The 21,144-nt window shown below is 50.0% G+C and overlaps 15 pseudogenes; 12 read left to right on the top strand and 3 right to left on the bottom strand.

Annotated features, from left to right (window-relative positions):
* The first annotated feature begins 474 nt into the window (after window positions 1-474).
* LOC143932619 (5S ribosomal RNA) lies at window positions 475-593 on the top strand (annotated as a pseudogene).
* A 108-nt stretch (window positions 594-701) lies between these two features.
* On the top strand, window positions 702-820 carry LOC143931948 (5S ribosomal RNA; annotated as a pseudogene).
* A 108-nt stretch (window positions 821-928) lies between these two features.
* Window positions 929-1,047, top strand: LOC143931231 (5S ribosomal RNA; annotated as a pseudogene).
* A 546-nt stretch (window positions 1,048-1,593) lies between these two features.
* On the top strand, window positions 1,594-1,712 carry LOC143931148 (5S ribosomal RNA; annotated as a pseudogene).
* A 107-nt stretch (window positions 1,713-1,819) lies between these two features.
* On the top strand, window positions 1,820-1,938 carry LOC143931972 (5S ribosomal RNA; annotated as a pseudogene).
* Window positions 1,939-2,489: 551 nt separating this feature from the next.
* Window positions 2,490-2,608, top strand: LOC143931204 (5S ribosomal RNA; annotated as a pseudogene).
* Window positions 2,609-2,717: 109 nt separating this feature from the next.
* LOC143931192 (5S ribosomal RNA) lies at window positions 2,718-2,836 on the top strand (annotated as a pseudogene).
* A 104-nt stretch (window positions 2,837-2,940) lies between these two features.
* On the top strand, window positions 2,941-3,059 carry LOC143932668 (5S ribosomal RNA; annotated as a pseudogene).
* Window positions 3,060-3,615: 556 nt separating this feature from the next.
* Window positions 3,616-3,734, top strand: LOC143931667 (5S ribosomal RNA; annotated as a pseudogene).
* Window positions 3,735-3,831: 97 nt separating this feature from the next.
* Window positions 3,832-3,950, top strand: LOC143932642 (5S ribosomal RNA; annotated as a pseudogene).
* A 108-nt stretch (window positions 3,951-4,058) lies between these two features.
* On the top strand, window positions 4,059-4,177 carry LOC143931137 (5S ribosomal RNA; annotated as a pseudogene).
* Window positions 4,178-4,285: 108 nt separating this feature from the next.
* LOC143931217 (5S ribosomal RNA) lies at window positions 4,286-4,404 on the top strand (annotated as a pseudogene).
* Window positions 4,405-6,767: 2,363 nt separating this feature from the next.
* Window positions 6,768-6,876, bottom strand: LOC143932034 (5S ribosomal RNA; annotated as a pseudogene).
* Window positions 6,877-6,975: 99 nt separating this feature from the next.
* LOC143931743 (5S ribosomal RNA) lies at window positions 6,976-7,084 on the bottom strand (annotated as a pseudogene).
* An 857-nt stretch (window positions 7,085-7,941) lies between these two features.
* On the bottom strand, window positions 7,942-8,108 carry LOC143932111 (5S ribosomal RNA; annotated as a pseudogene).
* Window positions 8,109-21,144: the final 13,036 nt, after the last annotated feature.

The raw sequence follows: 21,144 nt of genomic DNA, 5'->3' as shown, positions 1-21,144 counted from the left end.
GTCAAGTGGGTTGAGAGTAGACCGCAAGATCCCCTTCGGCCACATCACCCTGAATGTTCCTGATCTCGTCTGATCTCGGATGCTAAGCAGGGTCAGGCCTGGTTAGTTCCTAGATGGGAGACCGTCTAGGATAACCAGGTGCCGTTTTTTTTTTTAAATATGTTGTTGGCGTCGACGACCTGTTTTATTTTTCTGCTTGATTGCCGATGTGACCGTCTTGGCGTTTGTCAAGAGGGTTGAGAGTGGCCAGCAAGATGGCCTTACGGCCACATCACCCTGAATGCGCCCGATCTCCGATGCTAAGCAGGGTCAGGCCTGGTTAGTACCTGGATGGGACACGGCCTGGGAATACTAGGTGCCGTAGGCTTTTTTTAATATATTGTTGGCGTCGACGACCTGTTTTATTTTTCTGCTTGATTGCTGAGGTGACCATCTTAGCGTTTGTCAAGAGGGTTGAGAGTGGCCAGCAAGAACCCCTATGGCCACATCACCCTGAATGTTCCCGATCTCATCTGATCTCAGATGCTAAGCAGCGTCGGGCCTGCTTAGTACCTGAATGGAAGACCACCTGGGAATACCAGGTGCCGTAGGCTTTTTTTAATATGTTGTTGACGTCGACGACCTATTTTATTTTTCTGCTTGTTTTGCCGAGGTGACCATCTTGGCGTTTGTCAAGATGGTTGAGAGTGGCCAGCAAGTTCCCCTACTGCCACATCACCCTGAATGTTCTCGATCTCATCTGATTTTGGATGCTAAGCAGGGTTGGGCCTGGTTAGTACCTGGATGAGAGACCGCCTGGGAATACCAGGGGCCGTAATCTTTTTTTTAATATGTTGTTGGTGTCAACGAACTGTTTTATTTTTCTGCTTGTTTGCTGAGGTAACCATCTTGGCGTTTGTCAAGAGGGTTGAGAGTGGCCATAAAAATGGCCTACAGCTACATCACCCTGAATGTTCCCAATCTCGTCTGATCTTGCATGCTAAGCAGGGTCGGGCTTGGTTAGTACCTGGATGGGAGACCGCCTGGGGATACCAGGTGCCATAGGCTTTTTTTTTATAAGTTGGTGGCGTCGACGACCTGTTTTATTTTTTTGCTTGTTTGCCGAGGTGACCATCTTGGCGTTTGTCAAGAGGGTTGAGAGTGGCCAACAAGATCGCCTATGGCCACATCACCCTGAATGTTCCTGATCTCGGATACTAAGCAGGGTCGGGCCTGGTTAGTACCTGGATAGGAGACCGCCTAAGAATACTAGGTGCAGTAGGCTTTTTTTTTAATATGTTGTTAGCGTCAACGACCTATTTTATTTTTCTGCTTGTTTGCCCAGGTGTCCATTTGGCGTTTGTCAAGTGGGTTGAGAGTAGCCAGCAAGATCCCCTTTGGCCACATCACCCTGAATGTTCCTGATCTCTTCTGATCTCTGATGCCAAGCAGGGTTGGGCCTGGTTAGTTCCTAGATGGGAGACCATCTAGGAATACCAGGTGCCGTTTCTTTTTAATATGTTGGTGTTGACGACCTGTTTTATTTTTCTGCTTGTTTGCCGAGGTGACCATCTTGGCGTTTGTCAAGACGGTTGAGAGTGGCCAGCAAGATGGCCTTACGGCCACATCACCCTGAATGCGCCCGATCTCCTCTGATCTCGGATGCTAATCAGGGTCGGGCCTGGTTAGTCCCTGGATGGGAGACCGCCTGGGAAAAACAGGCGATGTAGGTTTTTTTTAATATGTTGTTGGTATCGATGACCTGTTTTATTTTTCTGCTTGTTTGCCGAGGTGACCATTTTGGCGTTTGTCAAGAGGGTTGAGAGTGGCCAGCAAGATCGCCTACACCCACATCACCCTGAATGTGCCAGATCTCGTCTGATCTTGGATGCTAAGCAGGGTCGGGCCTGGTTAGTACCGGGATGGGAGACCGCCTGCGATTACCAGGTGCCGTAGGGTTTTTTAATATGTTGTTGGCGTCAACGACCTGTTTTATTTTTCTGCTTGTTTGCCGAGGTGACCATCTTGGCGTTTGTCAAGAGGGTTGAGAGTGGGCAACAAGATCGCCTGTGGCCACATCACTCTGAATGCACCCGATGTCGCCTGATCTCAGATGCTGGTTAGTGCCAGGAAGGGAGACAGCCTTGGAGTACCAGGTGCCGTAGGCTTTTTTAATATGTTGTTGGCGTCGGTGACCTGTTTTATTTTTCTGCTTGTTGCCGAGGTGACCATCTTAGCGTTTGTCAAGAGGGTTGAGAGTGGTCAGCAAGATTGCCTATGGCCACATCACCCTGAATGCGCTCGATCTCACCCGATCTCATCTCATCTTGGATGCTAATCAGGGTCGGGCGTGCTTAATACCTGGATGGGAGACCACCTGGGAATATCGGGTGCCATAGGCTTTTTTTTAATATGCTGTTGCCGTGGACGACCTGTTTTATTTCTCTGCTTGTTTGCCAAGGTGACCATCTTGGCGTTTGTCAAGAGGGTTGAGAGTGGCTAATAAGATCGCCTACGGCCACATCACCCTGAATGTGCCCGATCTTGTCTGATCTTAGATACCAAGCAGAGTCGTGCCTGGTTAGTACCTGGATGGGAGACCGCCTGGGAATACCAGGTTCCGTAGGCTTTTTTTTTTAATATGTTGTTGGCGTCGACGACCTGTTTTATTTTTCGACTTGTTTGCGAGGTGACCATCTTGGCGTTTGTTAAGAGGGTTGAGAGTGGCCAAGAAGATTGCCTATGGCCACATCCCCCTGAATGCGCCTGATCTTGTCTGATCTCAGATGCTAAGCAAGGTCGGGCCTGGTTAGTACCTGGATGGGAGACGGCCTGGGAATACTAGGTACCTTAGGCTTTTTTTTAATATGTTGGCGTCGACGACCTGTTTTATTTTTCTGCTTGTTTGCAAGGTGACCATCTTGGCGTTTGTCAAGAGGGTTTAGAGTGGCTAGCAAGATCGGCTATGCCCACATCACCCTGTATGCACTCGATCTCGTCTGATCTTGGATGCTAAGCAGGGTCGGGCTTGGTTAGTACCTGGATGGGAGACAGCCTGGGAATATCGTGTGGCGTAGACTTTTTTTAATATGTTGTTGGCCTCGACGACCTGTTTTATTATTCTGCTTGTTTGCAGAGGTTACCATCTTGGCGTTTGTCAAGAGGTTTGAAAGTGGCCAGCAAGATCACCTGTGGCCAATTCACCCTGAATGCACCGATCTCGTCTGATGTCCAATGCTAAGCAGGGTCGGGCCTGATTAGTGCCTGGATGGGAGACCGCCTGGAAATACCAGGTGCTGTAGGCTTTTTTTAATATGTTGGCATCGATGACCTGTTTTATTATTCTGCTTGTTTGCAGAGGTTACCATCTTGGCGTTTGTCAAGAGGGTTGAGAGTGGCAAGCAAGATCCCCTACGGCCACATCACCCTGAATGCAAGCGATCTCGTCTCATCTCGGATGCTAAGTAGGGTCAGGCCTGGTTAGTACCTGGATGGGAGACCGCTTGGGAATACCAGATGCTGCAGGCTTTTTTTTAATATGTTGTTGGCGTCGACGACCTGTTTTATTTTTCTGCTTATTTGCCGAGGTTATCATCTTGGCGTTTGTCAAGAGAGTTGAGATTGGCCAGCAAGAGCGCCTACGGCCACATCACCCTGAATAAGCCCGATCTCGTCTGATTTTGGATGCTAAGCAGGGACGGGCCTGGTTAGTACTTGGATGGGAGACCGCCTGCAAATGCCAGGTTCCATAGGCTTTTTTTAAAATTTATTGTTGGAGTCGACGACGTTTTATTTTCTGCTTCTTTGCCGAGGTGACCATCTTGGCGTCGGTTGAGAGGGGCCAGCAAGATCTCCTATGGCCACATCACCCTGAGTGTGCCTGATCTCATCTAATCTCAGATGCTAAGCAGGGTCAAGCCTGGATAGTACCTGGATGGGAGACCTCCTGGGAATACCATGTGCTGTTGGCTTTTTTTTAATATGTTGTTGGTGTTGACGACTTTTTTTTTTTTTCTGCTTGTTTGCCGAGGTGACCATCTTGGCGTTTGATCAGAGGGTTGAGAGTGGCCAGCAAGATCACCTACGGCCACATCACCCTGCATGTGCCCGATCTCGTTTGAGCTCGAATGCTAAGCATGGTCGGGCCTGGTTAGTACCTGGATGGGAGACGGCCTGGGAATAGCAGGTGCCGTAGGCTTTTTTTTAAATATGTTGTTGGCGTCGATGACCTGTTATATTTTCTGCTTGTTTGCCGTGGTGACCATCTTGGCGTTTGTCAAGAGGGTTGAGAGTGGCAAGTAAGAGTGCCTACAGCCACCTCACCCAGAATGCGCCCGATCTTGTCTGATCTGGGATGCTAAGCAGGGTCGGGCCTGGATAGTACTTGGATGGCAGACCGCCTGGGAATACCAGGTGCCGTAGGCTTTTTTTAAATATGTTGTTGGTGTCGACGACTTGTTTTATTTTTCTGCTGGCTTGCCGAGGTGACCATCTTGGCGTTTGTCAAGAAGGTTGAGAGTGGCAAGTAAGTTCGCCTACATCCACATCACCCTGAATGCGCCTGATCTTGTCTCATCTGGGATGCTAAGCAGGGTCGGGCCTGATTAGTGCCTGGATGGGAGACCGCCTGGGAATACCAGGTGACGCAGGCTTTCTTTTAATATGTTGTTGGCGTCGATGACCTGTTTTAATTTTCTGCCTGTTTGCCGAAATGACCATCTTAGTGTTTTGTCAAGAGGGTTGAAAGTGGCCAGCAAGATTGCCTACGGCCACATCACCCTGAATCAGCCCGATCTCGTTTGATCTCAGATGCTAAGCAGGGTCAGGCCTAGTAATTACTTGGATGGGAGACAGCCTGGGAATACCAGGTACCGTGGGCTTTTTTTTTTAAATAAGAGGGAGGCTAGAGGTTTCAGAAAGGTCACTGTGCAATACAAACAACCAATCATTGAATACCAAAAATGGTCTTCAGTGACCAAAAAAAGCCCGGCCCTCCTAAGCTAAATATTATCCTTGGTGACCAAAAACAGCGCTTCTGGTCCTTGGAGGCCAAAAATGGGCCCCAGTGAAAAAAAAACAGCACACCCAGCTGTTTTTGGTCACCGAGGACCTTTTTGGCATTCAAAGGTCAGGAGTGGGCCTTTTTTAGTCACCAAGGACCATTTTGGGCATTTAATTACTTCAGCGCCGGCCAAAGACCAGAACACTTTTTGCGATTCAGCACTGCGTCGCTTTAACCACTTGCCGACCATTGCACTCTGTTCTATGTCCCTACTTTGGGGGTGAACAGAGGCGTCTTTAGGGGTGGCCTGAGTCTGGGACCAATAGCCCAGAGTCTCTCGTCTCAGTCCATAATGCAGGGAACAGGGGCAGACTGAGCCATGGTCAGGCTGGCTCCGGCTCCAGCTCCAGCTTTAGCTCTGCACCGCTTCCACCTGACTTTACACTGGTTGCTATAGCTGCCTGGCGGCTAGCAACCATTAACGTCACTGCCCACTGTGTCCACACTGCCCAACATTCAAAGCAGAGGAGGATTGCACTTCCTCCTCCTCCGCGCTAGTGCTCGTGGGGCCTTGCCAACGACTTCTGGTCTGGATTGTCCCGCCGCTGTTATGGCAACGTGGAGTGTAGAGCCCAGGAGGGAGAGAAAGGGATGACGCCACCACCCTGAGCTGCATTCGCAGCGGCTCCCTTAGCCTACACTCCTCCAATCTTAGTCCTCTCCGAGCTCGCTGTTCTGGAGCAGGAAGACGGCAGAAATGACAATATGGTGGCCGCACCACATCAATACCCACTTGGGCGGGTGGCTCTCCTCTTCTCCTCTGGCTGCCTTGCACACCAGCACCACGGATGAGCTGCTGCTGCAGTACCTGCACACATGAAGTTTTTCTCCTCCTGGTCAGGTCAGTCAATCAGAGTTTATATGTCAGGTACCAGGTCAGTGTGTGTCAGGTAGGTCAGTGTGTGTCGTGTAGGTCAGTGTATGTCACGTACGTCAGTGTGGGTCACGTAGGACAGTGTATGTATGTCTGGTAGGTCAGTGTGGGTCACGTAGGTCATCGTTTTTTTCCCACAAATAGAGCTTTGTTTTGAAGGTATTTGATTGCCTCTGCAATTTATTTTTTATTTTTTTTGCGATATAAACGCAAAAATCTAAAATATTGAAAGAAAATGATATTTTCTGCTTTTTGTTATAAGAAAAATCCAATAAACTCAATTTTATTCATACTTTTAGGTCAAAATTTATTCAGCCACATGCCTTTGGTAATGTTAATAAGCGTATATTTATTGGTTTGCGCAAATGTTATAGCGTCTGAAAACGATGGTACATTTTCTGGAATTTACGCATCTTTTAGTTTATGACTGCCTATCTCATTTCTTGAGGTGCTAATATGGCAGAGTTGACTTCTTTTCTTCCCTTGTTTCCCAAGGTGACCATCTTGGTGTTTGTCAAGAGGGTTGAGGGTGCCAAAAGTGAGTGCCTATGGCAACATCGCCCTGAAAGCATCTGATCTTGGAGGCTAAGCAGGGACAGGCCTGGTTAGTACCTAGATGGGAGACCACCTGGGAATACCCTCTTGAGAAATGCCAAGATGGTCACCTTGGGGAACCACAAAAAAGGTGGTCTCCCATCCAGGTACTAAGCAGGGCCATCTCTGCTTAGCCTTCAAGACCAGATGAGATTGGGTGCTTTCAGAGTGGTGTGGCCATAGGCAATCTCTTCTGGCACCCAAAACCCTCTTGAGAAATGCCAAGAAGGTCATCTTGGGAAACCAGAGATAAAAAAAAGCCTACAGCACCTGGTATTCCCAGATGGTCTCCCATGCAGGTACTAACCAGGCCCAACCCTGCTTAGCCTCCAAGATCCAGTGCTTTCAGGGTTATGTGGCTGTAGGCAATCTCTTTGGGCACCATCAACCCTCTTGACAAACGCCAAGATGGTCACCTTGGGAAATAAGGGAAAAAAAACAAGTCAACGACAAAAACAAAAAAAGAAGCCTACGGCACCTGGAATTCCCAGGCAGTCTTCCATCCAGGTACTATCCAGGCCCGACCCTGCTTAGCCTCCAAGATCAGGTGCTTTCAGGGTGATGTGGCTGTAGGCAATCTTTTTGGGCAGCCTCCACCCGTTTGACAAACGCCAAGATGGTCACCTTGGGAAACAAGGGAAAAAAACAAGTCGACGCAAAAAAAAAAAAAGAATAAGACTGCAGCTCCTGGTAATCCCAGGCGGTCTACCCTCCAGATGCTAATCAGGCCCGACCCTGCTTAGCCTCCGAGATAACACGAGATTTGGAGCTTTCAGGGTGATGAGGCCATAGACAATCTCAGGCGGTCTCCCATCTATGTACTAACCAGGCCAGCCCCTGCTTAGCCTCAGAGATGCGATGAGATGGGGCGCTTTCAGGTTGATGTGGCCATAGGCAATTGCTTTGGGCACCCTCAACTCTCTTGACAAACACCAAGATCATCACCTTGGGAAACAAGGGGAAAAAAAAGTCAACGCCCAAAAAAAATATTTATGGCACCTGATAATCCCAGGCAGTCTCCCATCCAGGTACGAATCAGGCCCGACGCTGCTTAGCCTCCGAGATAAGACGAGATTTGTTGCTTTCAGGGTGATGTGGCTGTATGCAATCTCTTTATGCACCCTAAACGTCCTTCACAAATGCCAAGCTAGTCACCATGGAAAACAAGGGAAAATAAAACGCCAAAAAAACTAAAATAAAAAAAAAGAAGCCTATGCTACCTGGTATTCCCAGGCAGTCTCCCATCCATGTACTAACCAGGCCTGAGCCTGCTTAGCCTCCGAGATTAGACGAGATTGGTCGCTTTCAAGGTGATGTGGCCATAGGAAATCTCTTTGGGTGTCCTCAACCGTCTTGACAAATGCCAAGATAATCACCTTGGGAAACAGGGGAAAAAAAATAAGTCAATGCCCCCCCCCCCCCAAAAAAAGGAAGCCTACAGCACCTTGTATTCCCAGGCGGTCTCCCATCCATGTACTAACCAGGCCCGACCCTGCCCATAGGCAATCTTTTTGGGCACCCTCATCCCTCTTGACAAACCCTGCTTAGCCTCCGAGATCAGACGAGATTGGGCGCTTTCACGGTGATATGGCCGTAGGCAATCTCTTTGGGTATCCCCAACCCTCTTTGACAAAAGCCAAGATGGTCACCTTAAGAAACAAGGGAAAAAAACAAGTCAATGGCAAAAAAAAAAAAATTACGGCACCTTGTATTCCCAGGCGGTCTCCCACTCAGGTACTAACCAGGCCCGACCCTGCTTACCCTCTGAGATCAAACTAGATTGGTTGCTTTCAGGGTGTCGAGACCATAAGCAATACCTTTGGGCACCCTCAACTCTCTTGACAAGCGCCAAGATGGTCACCTAGGGAAAGTAGGGAAAAAAACAAGTCAACGCCAAAAAAAAAAAGAAGCTCGTGGCACTGGTTATTGCCAGGAGGTCTCACATTTGTTACTAACCAGGGCAGACGCTGCTCAGCCTCCGAGATCAGACAAGATCAGGCACTTTCAGGCTGATGTGGCCGTATTAAATCTCTTTCGGCACCCTCAACTCTCTTGAGAAATGCCAAGATGGTCACCTTGGGAAACAAGTGAAAAAAACAAGTCGACGCCAAAGAAAAAAAAAAAGAAACCTACGGCACTTGATATTCCCAGGGGGTTTCCCATCCAGGTTCTAACCAAGCCGACCCTGCTATGCCTCCGAGATCAGGCACTTTCGGGGTCATGTGCCCATAGGCAATCTCTTTCGGCACCCTAAACCCTCTTGGGAAACGCCAAGATGGTCAACTTGGGAAACAAGGGGAAAAAAACAAGTCAACACCAAAAAAAAAAGAAACCTACGGCACTTGGTATTCCCAGGGGGTCTCCCATCCAGGTTCTAACCAGGCCCAACTCTGCTAAGCCTCCGAGATCAGATGAGATTGGTTGCTTTCAGGGAGATGTGGTTGTAGGCAATCGCTTTGGGCACTCTCAACCCTCTTGAAAAACGCCAAGATTGTCACCTTGGTAAACAAGGGAAATTAACAAGTCAACGCCCAAAAAAAAAATAAAGAAGTCTATGCCACCTGGTATTCCCAGGCAGTCTCCCATCCAGGTACGAACCAGGCCACACCCTGCTTAGCATCCGAGATCAGACGAGATAAGGCACATTCAGGGTGATGTAGCCGTAGGCCATCTTGCTGGTCAGTCTAAACCCTCTTGACAAATGCCAAGATGGTCACGTCGGCAAACAAGCAGAAAAATAAAACAGGTCATCGACGCCAACAACATATTAAAAAAAAGCCTACTGCACCTGGTATTGCCAGGGGGTCTCCCATCCAGGTTCAAACCAGGCCCAACCTTGCTAAGCCTCAGAGATCAGATGAGATTGGTTGCTTTCAGGGAGATGTGTCCATATTCAATCACTTTGGGCACTCTCAACCGTCTTGAAAAACGCCAAGATGGTCACCTTGGGAAACAAGGGAAAAAAACAAGTCAACGCCAAAAAAAAAAAAAATAGAAGCCTACGGCACTTGGTATTCCTAGGCGTTCTCCCATCCAGGTACTAACGAGGCCCGACCCTACCTAGCCTCTGAGATCTGGCGCTTTCAGGGGGATGTGGCCATAGGTAATCTTTTTGGCCATCCTCAACCCTCTTGATAAACTCCAAGATAGTCACCTTGTGAAACCTACGGCACCTGGTATTCCCAGGCGGTCTCCCATTCAGGTAGTAAACAGACCCGACCCTGCTTAGCCTCCGAGATTAGACGCTTTCAGGGTGATGTGGAAATAGGCAATCACTTTGGCAACCCTCTTGACAAACGCCAAGATGGTCACCTTGGGAAAAAAGGGAAAAAAAACAGGTCAATGCCCCAAAAAAAAGAAGCCTATGGTGTCCCATCCAGGTACTAACCAGGCCCGACCCTGCTTAGGCTCGGAGATCAGACGAGATCGGTTGCTTTCAGGGTGATGTGGCCATAGGCAATCTCTTTGGGCACCCTCAACCCTCTTGACAGATGGTCACCTTGGGAAACAAGAGAAAAAAAAACAAGTCAACGCAAAAAAAAAAAAAAAGAAGAAGCCTGTGGCGGTCTCCCACCCAGGTACTAACCAGGCCCGACCCTGCCTAGCCTTTGAGATGAGACGCTTTCAGGGTTATGTGCCCATAGGCAATCTTTTTGGGCAGCCTCAGCCCTCTTGACAAACGCCAAGATGGTCACATTGGGAAACAAGGGAAACCTTCTCACCCCAGATTTTTGGAACTACATTTCCCATGATGCTCAACTACACTGCAGAGTGCATGAGCATCACGGGAAATGTAGTTCCAAAACATCTGGGGTGCCAATGTTCACCATCACTGTCCTAGAGCAAGGATAGATGAAGACTTCGCACTATGCGGTCTTCCAGAGAGGCCTGCTGCAGATGGCAGGCTCTCACCTTGTCCATCCCTGCACCGCACTGATCTACTCACTGTCTCTCCTTGCTCCTTCCCTCTGCCTCTCCGGCATGGATTCTTTCACTGCCTTCTGAGTCAGGATCCTTCTAAGCCAGCTTTCCTGAGCCCCTGGCCTGAGCTACCACCCCTTCCCGGTAGGGGTTTCATCAAGGGCCACCAACAGCCTCTCCTCAGCACTGCCTCTCCATCTTCCACCCAACTCCCTTGCTGGTATGGCCCATGTCTATTTATGGGGTTGTCTCAGTCCTTTGTCAACCCACTTCTGGGAACCCCATAAACATTCATGTCAGCCCTTCCTAACCCCTACCTTCTAGTTCTAGAAGATTCTTCAACCTTCTAGACACCATGGGGAGGCACCAGAGAGCTGCCAAGAGGAGTCATCCAGCCCTGGCCTCTAGTAGCCCAGACCCAATTTCATGATTCAGGTTATTCCTGGCCAGAAATATGCTTTTTTTCTACTCTCACACTAGAGGGTGCTATACTCACCTCCCTCTTAAAAGCAGCCGTGTCCCCATCGTCTAGAAAAACAAAAATTGGTCCTGCACCCAGGAGCAAGGGCATCCCATAAGCAAAAATGGGAAGGGGAAAAAGCAAATACAGCTGGAAAAGGGCTTTGTACAAATAAATATGTGGTATCAAAAAAAGATGATTTATATATTTTCTTTCACAAACAGAAACCATATACATAATGTGTACATCCTGACTACAGGTCCCTGTAGCTAGAAAGATCTGTCAATGTCAACATATGTACATTAGGGATGAGCTTGGTGTTCGAGTCGAACACATGTTGGACTTGAACACCGGCTGTTCGCCCGTTCGGCGAAGCCAGAACTCTGTGGGCCGTTCGTGCCAAATTTGTGTGGCGCTCACGGCCCACAATGCACTGCGTCATCGCAGTGCATTGCTGGCTCATGATTGGCCAAGCATGCATTGTGACCCCATATGCTTGGCCAATCACAGCGCCGGCAACGAGGAGAGCCATGAACCAATCATAGCTCAGGCTGTGTAGTACACTCCCCACACTATATAAGGCCGCCAGCGCGGCGGCCTTGTGTAGTGTGTTGGTGTCTGCAGGAGTTAGTGGGTGTTCTCTGTGTACCTTCAACGCAGTATACACCGTCCATTATCCACCTATTTAGCTTTATTGCTCTTCTGTAATTGAGCTATCAGCCATCTGCAGGAGTTTCTCTGTGTTGTCTGTGTGCCCTGAGCGCAGTATACACCTTTATCCACCTATTTTGCTCTTCTCTAATTGAGCCATCTGCCATCTGCAGGAGTTAGTTGGTGTTGTGTGCCTCCGGCACAGCACAGTATACACCGGTATCCATGGGCATCCGCAGCAGGGGGCAAGGGGGGTCAAGTGCCCCCCTGGAATCCTCAAGGTGTTGCAGCTGCATTTTAATTACTGAGTCCGCTCTCTCCTCTGGATCACAGCGCTGGCTGGCTCTGTGTTCGGCGGCCGCTCTGTAACACAGTCCCGCCCCCCAGACCTGCTCGTGTGATAGTAGAGAGAATCAACGTTACGCCTATCACATAAGCCGGTCTGGGGGGGCGGGCCAGCCAGCGCTGTGATCCAGAGGAGTAGATGTCCATCTGTACAGCCTGCCCTGTGTGCCACAGTGCCTGGATAGGAGGATCTGGGGGGGGTACAGTGCTCTCCTCCACCACCAGACTTTCCTGCCCCCCCAGTGCTCTCCTCCACCACCACACTCTCCTGCCCCCCAGTGCTCTCCTCCACCACCACACTCTCCTGCCCCCCCCCCAGTGCTCTCCTCCACCACCACACTCTCCTGCCCCCCCAGTGCTCTCCTCCACCACCACACTCTCCTGCCCCCAGTGCTCTCCTCCATCACCACACTCTCCTGCCCCCGACCCCCCAAGTGCTCTCCTCCACCACCACACTCTCCTGACCCCTCCAGTGCTCTCCTCCACCACCACACTCTCCTGCCCCCCCACCCCAGTGCTCTCCTCCACCACCACACTCTCCTGCCCCCCCACCCCAGTGCTCTCCTCCACCACCACACTCTCCTGCCCCCCCCAGTGCTCTCCTCCACCACCACACTCTCCTGCCCCCCCAGTGCTCTCCTCCACCACCACACTCTCCTGTCCCCCCCCCTTGTGCTCTCCTCCACCACCACACTCTCCTGCCCCCCCCCATGCTCTCCTCCACCACCACACTCTCCTGCCCCCCGTGCTCTCCTCCACCACCACACTCTCCTGCCCCCCCCCCACAGTTTTCTCCTCCCCTGTTCTTGCTGCCCCCCTGCTCTCCAGCTCTCCCCATCCTTCTCTAGCCACCATCCCAGTGCTCTCCCCCCCTGTTCCCCCCCAGTGCTCTCCACTCCCCCCAGTCCTCTCCCCCCAGTGCTCTCCCCCCTGTTCTTTCCCCCCTAGTGCTCTCCATTCCCTCCTGTGCTCTCCCCCCATTGCTCTCCCCCCTGTCCCCCCAGTTCCCTCCACTCCCCCCAGTGCTCTCCCCCTGTTCTTTCTCCCCCCCGTGCTCTCCCCTCCCCCCAGTGCTCTTCCCCCTGTTATTTCTCCCCCCAAGTGCTCTTCAGCTCTCCCCATCACTCTCCAGCCCCCACCCCAGTGCTCTCCAGCCCCCCATTCTCCCCACCCCTGTTCTTTCTACCCCCCTGGTGCTCTCCAGCCCCCCCCCCCAGTGCTCTCTACCCTCCGTGCTCTCCACCCTTGTTCTTTTTGGCTCCCCCCCGGAACTCTCCACTCCTCACCCCTGTGCTCTCCACTACCCCTGCATTTTGCCCCCACCCATGTGCTCTCCACCTCCCATAGTGCTCTCCAGTCCCCCGTGCTTTCCACCCCTGTTCTTTCTGGCCCCCACTGGTGCTCTCAAGCTCCCCCATTGCTCTCCACTCCCCCCTGCTCTTTGTACCCCCCCAGTATTCTGCAGCCCCTGTGCTCTCCACCCCTGTTTTTCTGCCCCCCAGTGCTCTTCACCACCCCACACTCTTAGCCCCCCTACCGTGCTCTCTACCCCTGTTCTTATTGCCCCCCCAGTGCTCTCAAGTTCTACCCCCAGCGCTCTCCGCTCCCCGCCCCTGTGATCTCCACTCTCTCTCGCTCTTTGCCCCCACCCATGTGTTCTCCAACCCCGCCAGCACTCTTTGCTCCCCCTTCTCTCCAACTCCCACCCAGTTCTCTCCACTTCCCCAGGACCAGAGGACAGGCTGACTGGGGCCGAAAAATGAGGACGGCTGAAGGTGCATTTGGCCAGGGACCACTCCATCTCACAGCAAACAGATCCTCTGGAAGGAGCACCGTCCCCATCCAAAAAGAGAACAGACCCTGCCTGCTGCTGGCCGTCATGGATATCCTGCTGGCATGCAAGGTACCGTACCAAGCATCAACAACACACCTTCCCACAGACAGGGACTGCAGACTGAGACATGGGGCACAGGAGAGGCTGCAATGGTGGACACAGTGAGACTGCATTCACGGCACAGTAAAGCTGCATTTGATGGGCACAGTGAGGCTGCATTTGGTGGGCACAGTGAGGCTGCATTTGGTGGGCACAGTGAGGCTGCATTTGGTGGGCACAGTGAGGCTGCATTTGGTGGGCACAGTGAGGCTGCATTGGTGGGCACAGTGAGGCTGCATTGGTGGGCACAGTGAGGCTGCATTTGATGGGCACTGGTGAGGTTGCATTGAGCTCTTGCATCAAGTCTGTAGTCTCTGACCATCTCCTGTAGCATGTCTGCAGTCTCTGAGGGAGTCTGGAGAGGAGTCAAGAGTGGGAGCACCACTGGGATGGGGGTCATGGGAGAAGTCAGACTTGTATGGACTGTGGACAGGAGACTATAGGATAAAACCAGAGCCACCAAGCTGGAGCCGACTGACTGAGCCCTGCACAGTGCACCTGAGAGGAGGTCAGTGAAAGCACCACTAGGTCATTCGGTGGGGGGGTCACTGATGTAAGGGGGGAGTGAATATGATAATGTAAGGGGCACTGATATAAAGGGTTTCCTCCTTATATTAGTAACCCACCCCCCTTACCTTAGAGTATTCTTTCTGCAGAAGGTGGTCCCTCCCCACGTTCTGAATTTCTGGGGTCCCCTTAATGATTGATCACTTACCACTATTAACTGGAATTTGAATATATATATATATATATATATATATATATATATATATATATATATATATTTATTTAAAGCCCTATGTGATTTCATATCTATATCTAATACTCTCTTCATCAAATGTGCTTTAAAATGTATGGTTTTCCCTTTCATGAACAAGAAAATAATGACGTTATGCTGTTGGGCTAGTATAATAATGCTGTGAGGCTGGTATGAAATTTTTTCCAGGGCTGGTTTTTGAAAGCATGGGCATCCGCAAGGTTACTCAGGTGGCTGCGTACCATGCCCATATAGCCTAGGGAATGTACATCTTTTTACATTGCAATACATCTGTTGTTGCCATATTTTTATCTTGATGAAAACCTATACAGTGACAGTATGAGATCAAAATATGGCCACAACAGATGTTTTGCAATGTAAAAAGATGTACATTCTCTAGGCTATATGGGCATGGAACACAGCTGCCAGAGTAACTTCCAATACAAAGTAAAGATGAATTATCTGTTATATAACACATATGTATTACCAGTGGAAAGATTTTCATGAGATTGTCGAAAGGGGCGGAGCATGAGTGGCCTTAAAATTATGCCCCCCCCTGCAAAAAGTTCTGCGGATGCCCATGCCGGTATCTACCCTTTAATTCCTGTTCTATAATAAAGGCATCTGCAGGAGTTAGTGGGTGTTGTGTGCCTCCAGCACAATATACACTACCCAATTGCTGGTTTTCCCATCTCCCTTCAGGCCATTACCATGTCTGGAAGGCCAACAAGGAGAGGCAGACAGGCACGAGCCGATAAAAGAGGGCAAGCAGGCTCTGTGTTTAGAGACAACAGTGCTGGCCGTAGATGCGGTGCATCGTCATCAGCATGTGGCCATATTTTCGGCAGCTGGATGTGTTGAGCCGCATCATGCCGAAGACTTGGTAGAGTGGATGACCAAGCCCTCTTCATCCTCTCTCACCCAGGCTCAGGGTACTAGCAAAGCAGCTGCCAACGCATCCTCTTCCCTCGTCTCAATGTCATCATCAGTGACTCCTTCCCTAGACCCACCACGTCCTCCTGAGGAGTCCCCTGAACTCTTTGAGCACAGTGTTGGGTACATGCTTCAGGAGGATGCCCAGTGTTTTGTAGGCTCTGATGATGATACTCAGCTAGAGGAAGGCAGTAGCATGAGCGCAGAGAGAGGGGATGCTCAAGAAGGACAGCAATCTAGCACTTATGTTCCACAAGCTGCAGCATACTGCCAGGTTTGATCCAGCGATGAAGAGGTAGGGGATGATGAGGGCACTGATTCCACATGGGTGCCTGGTAGGAGAGAGGAGGAGGAGGAAGAGGATGAGGAGGCACATCTCCAATGAGGCAGGATGCCCTCCGGGGCCAGCTTAGGGGCAGCACACCAACTGAATCACACCGCAGAGCTCCGCCTGTGCAGGGCGCTGCCTCTGCGCATTATTTTAAAGTTCTTTGGTGTGGGCCTTTTTTGAGACAAGTGCATCAGATCACACCGCTGCTATTTGCTACATATGTCTCAAGCGTATCTCACGTGGCCAAAACATCAGCCGCTTGGGCACCACATGCTTGACCAGACATATGTTGACCTGCCATGTAGCTCGTTGGCAAGCATACCTCAAAGACCCACGCCGAAGAACAAAGCAGACCTCTCCTTGCTCCTCATCAGCTGGGATCTCCAACCCCACTAGACCTTCAGTCCTCTCTGAAACCTGCGCTGAGAGGAATGAAGGTCTAGAATTAGTTGTGTCACAGCCAAGTGCTTGCAGGCACTCTGCTAACAGTACAGCCACGTCCGATTGTAGCAGGCAAATTTCCCTGCCCCAGCTGCTGGACCGTAGAAAGAAGTTCACTCCCAGCCATCCACATGTCCAGCGGTTGAATGCTCGCTTGGCTAAATTGCTAGCACTTCAACTGCTACCTTTTCAGTTGGTAGACTCGGCCCCCTTCCGTGAGTTTGTGCAATGTGCGGTTCCTCAGTGGCAGGTCCCCAAACGCCACTTTTTCTCACGGAAGGCGATTCCAGCTCTCTACCAGCATGTGGAAGGCAATGTCCTTGCCTCGCTGGACAGGGTGGTCAGTGGTAAGGTGCATATTTCCGCTGACTCATGGTCCAGCAGGCATGGACAGGGAAGTTACCTGTCTTTCACGGCCCATTGGGTCACTCTTCTGGCAGCTGGGAAGGATGCAGGACAAGGTGCAGTAGTGTTGGAGGTTGTTCCGCCACCACACCTCCAAAATGCTACTACTGGTTGTGACACACCTCTCTCCCCCACCCCCTCCTCTTCTTCTTCCTCCATGGCCTCTTCCAGTGCTCTGTCCTTGGAACCAGTGGTGCTCCGTAGGCGTTCAAGGGGCTATGCAAGTACGCAGGCAAAAGGATGCCATGCCGTGCTTGCGCTGGTTTGTTTGGGGGACAGGAGCCACACTGGGGCAGACATTTTGTCAGCTCTGCAGGGGCAGGCCGAGAGGTGGTTGATGCCATGCCAGCTTAAGCCAGGATTTGTGGTTTGCGACAATGGCACCAACCTCCTCTCCACCCTCCGACAGGAACAACTGACCCATGTGCCCTGTGTGGCTCACGTCCTTAATCTGGTGGTTCAGCGGTTCTTGGGCAGGTACCCGGGCTTACAGGATGTCCTGAAGCAGGCCAGGAAAGTCTGTGTGCATTTCCGCCGATCATTTAATGCCTGTGATCGGCTGGCTGAGCTCCAAAAGGAGTTGAATTTGCCCAAGAACCGCCTTATATGTGACATGCCCACAATGTCAAACTCAACGTTGGCCATGCTGCAGCGGCTGCACACATAGCAGAGGGCCATCAATGAGTGCCTGTGTGACTACGGCACCAGGACAGGGTCAGGGAAGCTCGGTTTTTTCTCACCACGGCCGTGGGGCATGATCAGGGATGCATGCACTGTCATGTCACAGTTTGAGGAGGCCACAAGGATGGTGAGCAGTGACAGTGCATGCATCAGTGACACTGTATCTCTCATCCACCTGTTGGAGCATACACTGCGTGGAATAATGGACAGGGCACTTGAGGCAGAACAGAGGCAGGAAGAGGAGGACTTCCTTGCCTCTCAAGGCCCCCTTTATCCAGACAGTGTTCCTGCTGTCCCAACCATCGCAGAGGAAGAAGACAAGGAGGAGGAGGAGGAGGAGGATGATTGTGTCAGCATGGAGGTGGAGACTGGCACTCAGCATCAGCAGCAGCAGTCTTGTAGGGATAATTTACAGTCCCAAGAAACCCGTGGACTTGTACATAGCTGGGAGGAGGTAGCTGCGGATCATATTGTCCCTAGTGACCCAGAGGACTCCGGACCGAATGCCTCAGCTAACCTACGCTGCATGGCCTCCCTGATCCTACAAAGCCTGTGGAAGGATCCTCATATTCTTCGGATCAAGGAGAGGGACCATTACTGGCTGGCCACTCTCCTTGATCCACGGTACAAGGGTAAGGTTGCAGAGCTTATCTTTCCGTCGCAGAGGGAGCAGAGGATGAGACATCTCCGGGAGGCCTTGCAGAAAGGTCTGTGCAACTCGTTCCCAGAGACTGGGAGGTTACAAACTCCTGGTCCTGGACAACTTGTTGCTGAGGCATCGGTCAGAAGGAGCGGTGGAGAAGGTGGCCGTCTGACCGATGCGTTCAGACAATATTTTAGTTCGCAGCCCCAAGGTATGATCGGTTCCAGCAACCATCGCCAGCGTCTGATTTACATGGTGCAGAAATACCTAGGGGCAAGGTCAGACTTGGACACCTTTCCCACCGAAAATCATCTGGCTTATTGGGTCTTGAGGATGGATCACTGGCCAGAGCTTGCACAGTATGCAGTCGAGCTACTGGCCTGTCCTGCATCCAGCGTTCTTTCGGAACGCACCTTCAGTGCTGCTGGTGCTTTGTTACCGATCACAGGGTGTGCCTGTCCACCGACTCGGTTGATCGACTGACCTTCATAAAGATGAATCAGTCTTGGATCACCCACAGCTACCAAGCACCTGAAGCTGATATAACCGAATAATTTTTTTTGAAATATCACATCCCTTCAAGACTACCTATGCTGATGCTGAGTGACTGTCCTGTTATGTTGACTGCCTATCCTCTTCCTCCTCCGCTGATATCTTGGAAGAACATTTTTGGTTCTGGGTGATGCCACAAGCCCAATATTTCAGCCCCTGTTTAACAGGGGCATGTAATTACAATTTTTGATGCAATGCTTTGCAGCAGGGCTCATTCCTGCACTACAACTAGAGTATATGAATGAATGAATGAATGAAATACTTGTATAGCGCACAATGCGAACTGAATCGCCTCTAGATATGGGAGAGGTTGCAGTGTCATGGCACCAGCACCAGTGCCTAAGGCCCAATTTTTCAGCCCCTGTTGAACAGGGGCATTTAATTACAATTTTTGATGCAATGCTTTGCAGCAGGGCTCATTCCTGCACTACAACTAGAGTATATGGGAGAGGTTGCAGTGCCTAAGGCCCAGAGAGGTTGCAGTGTCATGGCACCAGCACCAGTGCCTAAGGCCCAATTTTTCAGCCCCTGTTTAACAGGGGCATATAATTACAATTCTTGATATATTTCATAGCAGGGCCATTCCTGTGCCCACCGAGACTAACTGTGAGGACATATAGGGTTGTGGCACCAGCACCACCACAACCACCAAAGGCCCAATTTTTCTACCACTGTTCATCAATGGCATGTAATTACAATTCTTGATATAATCGTTCACAGCAGGGCGCTCCAGCACCCACCAAGAGTCACTTTGAGGGCTTACAATGTTGTGGCAACACCAACACCTTGTTCTGCCATTTCTGCAGAGCATATAGGGCAGGCTCCTACTTTCAAACATCCAACTTACAAATGTCTCCTACTTGCAAACGGAAGGAGACAACAGGAAGTGAGATGAAAAAAGACGTACGGAAAAAAAAATTATACAGGGGTGATAACCCTTCCCTATGTTTTCCAAAAAGCTTAAAAATAGATTTTTTGACTGGAGCTACAATTTAAAAATGTACCAGTTCAAAATTACAAACAGATTCTACTTAATACAACAAACCTACACAGTCCCTGTCTTGTTTGCCTGTATACTGCTGTTCTGAGTATATAGGGCCTGGGGGCCCCACATCTTTCCTTTTTTTAATATGGGTACGGGGTTCCCCTTAATATCCGTACAAGACCCAAAGGGGCTGGTAATGGGCAGGGGGGGCTACCCATGCTATTTTTCTCAATGATTTTAATCTATATTGTCAGAACCAGATATTACATTAAAACCGCAAGCAGTTTTAAATGACTTTTTTTCCAGGTAAATGTCATTTTGTGCAGGGACTGTTCTAAACACGGAAACACGTGGCACTTCACAGGCATACTATAGACACCCCCCAGGCACGATATTTAAATGAATATTTCACTTTTTTTTTCACTTTAATTGTCATTAAAATCAGTGCTCCTGAAAAAACTGCCGTTTTTAAAAACATTTTAGGCATTGACCCATGTCCCCTGCGGCAGGAGCCAGGTCCCCAAACCCTTTTTAGGACAATATCTTGCATATTAGCCATTAAAATTAGCACTTTTTATTTCGAATGTTCGAGTCCCATAGACTTCAATGGGGTTCTAAAGTGCGCACGAATTTGCAATCTGTTCGAAAGTTCTGGTTCGAACCGAACCGGGGGGTGTTCAGCTCATCCCTAATGTACATGTTTTCTGGAGCACCTCCCCAAAAGAGAAGCCCTCCCAGCATGACTGTAAGAATAGCAGGAACAGTCCTAAAAGTCCAGAACTAGAGGACAGCTGTTCATGATGGTACTGCAAGAAACAGAAGAAAGTACATCCTCAGACTAAACAAATTATCTGTACATTCTGCTAACAGGAGGTTATAATCCTGCTGGCAAAAAAAAAAACGTTGTACATAAAAGTTTGTGAAGGAGGAGCCCCTCTACAGTAGTGATGCCACATGACACTAGGCCTCACCCAAGGATCTTCTTCAGGAGAATATTACTGGAAGCAGATTAGGGAACTAGTCCACAAGAAAGGAATTTAAGACCCTTGTTTGCAGCTAGAGTTTGGTGAACAGTTTGAGCCAAGCAAAAGTTCGGCCCGAACATCGCCTGTTTGGCGAACACCTGAATTTGCGGGGCTCTCTCAGGGATTTTTCCCCCTGCCAAGAACCCTACAATGCACAGTGCATAGTAGGGCCCTGATTGGCTGAAGCAATGCATCTGACCGCTGGTCAGGTGCAAAGCTTCACCTAATTGGTGCACAGAACACTGTCAGAGCCATGATTGGACAAAGTCATGAAGACTTTGCTCAATGATTTCTCAGTGATCATAGTCCCACCCCACACTATAAAAGGTTCCTTCCCACAGGAAGCTTTTGCAGTGTGTTGTTGGAGTGGCGATAGATAGAGCAGGGCTCAGTTTGCTACTAGAGAGTTAGTGTGTTATTGTGGCTCAGGGGAAAGTGTTAGTATAGTGTGAGTATAATTTGAGTATAGTGTGTCAATATTGTGTAGTTTCACTATGGTGTGAGTATAGTGTACTGTGTCAGTATAGTGGGATTATAGTGTAGTGTGTCCTTCCTAAGTCCACAAACAAAAG

Source organism: Lithobates pipiens, unplaced genomic scaffold (assembly GCF_037356315.1).
Source record: "Lithobates pipiens isolate NorthernLeopardFrog02 unplaced genomic scaffold, aLitPip1_a1.2 Scaffold_25, whole genome shotgun sequence".
NCBI classification, from domain to species: Eukaryota; Metazoa; Chordata; class Amphibia; order Anura; family Ranidae; genus Lithobates; species Lithobates pipiens.
This window is presented reverse-complemented; position numbering and strand designations above follow the sequence as displayed.